A 3,404-nucleotide genomic window follows, 5' to 3' on the forward strand; every position below is an offset into this window, starting at 1 on the left:
TCCGAAGGGACCATACCATTTAGACTCTAAACTTTTGCCCTTGAATCACCCCAGTAATGTATGGGTCTAAGAACATCATAGTAAGGAAAGAATTTGGGATGATTTTACTTTCGTATGGACGTCACCATAACACGAATTAGATTATGAAGGAGGAACATTTTGACTCTATTGCACGAACTAGAACATGAAGAAAGAGAGACATTCATAAACGCCTTATAGCCTCCTGCTTATAAGTGTGGTGCGCTACACACCCATAAATAAGACTCTACCCGACGCGATTTTGCAGACACCCTGGGACCATGAATCGTGCTTTGATACCAAGTTTGCTACGACCTGAACCGGGGCCCTGGCCGTGACGAACATTCCAAACCATGAAGGCCCAAACACCCCTTTCTATCCGGTAATCATGCACATAATTCATATGATAAAAAGAAATGCGGAAGATACACAATATTATGGAAACATGGTCATGAATCTAATGAAACCAATAATGGGAAATAATGTCCCACAATCTCTATCAACATCTGAAAACCATCTGCGAAATCTCTACTACACGACTGAAATAAATTACTATCTGAAAACTGGGACGAGGCCCCCAGTAGACCCAAAACTACTAAATAATAATTAATTTGCCAGACATTAGGCCTTCCGAAAGATAGAAAGCTCACCACCCAACTCCACAAATCTGTCTAAAGAATTTACTGATTATCTGGACCTCTGGACTGTGCCTCCGAACCTGGGAGGAAGGGGGTCAATACAAAAGTACTAGTACACAGAGAAATCCAAAACAAAAATATAACATTTTTACAGAATATAAGTGAGAGCCATTATAAAGTAGTTTCGTATCAAATCATTTGAAAAGAACATGGGCATAATGTGATAATTTTCCAACAACAATGCAATGCAGCTGAGCTGGGTGGAATACCCTACATATCACATTTACACCAACTATCAAACCTCGATTGCCGCCGAGATTAGAGTATAAGTGAGGGGAAGACACACAAGATCACACAGAAGGGTGTCTCGACCCAATAAAGTATGGTAGTGCATAAGATCACAAAGCAGGGCTCCTAACCATAGTCCCAATTTGGGAATGACATAAAGTCAGGTACACAAGATCACTTAGCCTGGTACCAAATTCACATGTCGGCAAACACGGTTTCCAGCGATGAGTCCTTACACTCAAATGCCTTCTTTGGGTATCCACCTATCTCGTATAAAATCAATGCATTCAACTCTATTTAATTCAACCACATGTCTTATTCTGTAGGGTATCGTCATACCCGACTTACAAGCCATCAATATCGCATCATTACTTCATGCAACCATTATATTCATCATATTTCAACATAATAACCCTTTCCTTGCAAGTCAAAAATCATATCCACTTTCAAAATAGTTCATGTCATGCTTGTGAAGATGATTTCTAACAATTCATATCATATGAAAATTCAAAACAATTTCATATCAAGAGAGGGATTTCATATAATTCATGCTCTCAAGTTAACATCTTTTGAATCACAAGCATATGCATATATAATATATCAAATCACTTCGGAAATAGGCCTAAAGACCAAATCAATATCATAAAGATGCTTAAAACATGTTTATATTCATAATTTCAAAGCCCCCATTTTTAAAACATGAATTTTTTAAGCCCATGAGATTTTTGAGACAACCCACGTACCTATATTTGCGAAAATAATAGGTGCTTCTTGAAGCTTACGATCTGGGGATTCCAAATCTCCAGTTTGTTTCGAATTCCCATGGTTGAATCTTGAGTTACCAGAGATAATTGGATTGGAATTATAGGGAGGAAACCCTAATTCTTGCAATGAAAGAGAGAAAAAAATGAGATTTTTACCTTTACTAGGACATATATAGAGGGTAGGAATGGGTAGAAAAAACCAAAATACCCTTGAGTGAAATTCTGAAACTGGAGCCCCGTTTGGCCCCAGCGCGATGCGGAGCTTTGAAAAATGCCAATTATTGAGACCTATAAGTTTGGTGCAAAGCGGGACTATTGCGGAGGCTTGCTGGAAATTGAGGAGTGCCATTTTGTCCTCTGGCGCGATGTGCCATGCACTGAAATGGCATTCGTCTTACAACTGAAAATTAAAACAGCCATAACTCCTTACCCGGTTATCGGATTTTGACAAATCTTATATCGTTGAAAATCTTATTCAATTATCTACAATTTGATATATAGTAGACCACCCAGTTCGTTATATATACAATGAGTTATGGTTGATTGAAGTTGACCCAAGTTTTGATGCTTACTCAAACTCGAACGATTGGAAATCTTTCAACTCATCCTTGAGTTAGGGGACTTCTATGATCTTAATTCTTGCTCAAATAGATTTCCACTCTACATAATTGATCAATACAATAAATTTTCATTGGATTTATGAATTTGGTAACCTTTATGAAAAGAAATGACGATTTACGTTCTAGCCAAAAAATGTGGGGTGTTACATATACTTTCTCCCAACTGTCATTGAAGGAAAGGTCGGTTCCTTGACTATCATTAAGCAAGTCAATGCAGTCAACTTTGAAATCACAACCAGGACAAAGCCAGCCTTCATCATCAGGTGGAATGTCTTCTTTTAGTAGAGGTGGCTCCACACACAACTCGTGAAATCCACGTTCTTCTTCCAATGGATTTAATGAGAAACTTCTGCCACTCATTTTGACTTTAAATAGGTCTTGTCCAGATGCTTCTTTGATCAAGCAGTGTTTATATTTGAAATACAATTTGAAACCATTTTCTAACAATTGACCAACACTTAACAAGTTCTGATCCAAATTGGGTACATAAAGAACATCAGAAATTATTTTAGTGCCCGATTGTGTTTCAATTGTAATGGTTCCCATTCCTTTTGCTGGAATATAACCACCATGGCCGATTTTAACTTTTGTAGCTTTAGTAGGGCTCAAATCTTTAAAAATATCTTTATCGCAAGTCATATGATTTGTGCATCCGCTATCGATCAACCACGAATCGCTTGAGACATTGCTTGTTAAACATGATGCGACAAAGAGTTGATCTTCTTCCTGTTCATCAACAACTCGAGCCTCTGCATCTTGTTGCTGAGTTTTGTTCTTGCAGATTATCGCTTCATGCCTTGGCATCAGGCCTTTCCCAACACTTAAAAGGCGCATGTCCGAGCTTGCTACAATGCTTACAAGGAGGGTAGTTTCTTTTGAAACCACCTATTTTGTTTTTGTGGCTATGCGCTGCACTTTCTCCATCAATTGGTTGGTGCTTATTATTCTCCTTCTTCTTAGAACAACTATCATCGTGATGCTTGGCTTGTAATGCACCTTCGACAACTCCTCCTTGTCTTATAACACGATATTACTCTTGCTCTTGAAAAGTACTTGAGAGCTCTGCAAGTGTTATC

The sequence above is a fragment of the Capsicum annuum genome, chromosome 12 (assembly GCF_002878395.1).
Source record: "Capsicum annuum cultivar UCD-10X-F1 chromosome 12, UCD10Xv1.1, whole genome shotgun sequence".
Lineage (NCBI taxonomy): Eukaryota > Viridiplantae > Streptophyta > Magnoliopsida > Solanales > Solanaceae > Capsicum > Capsicum annuum.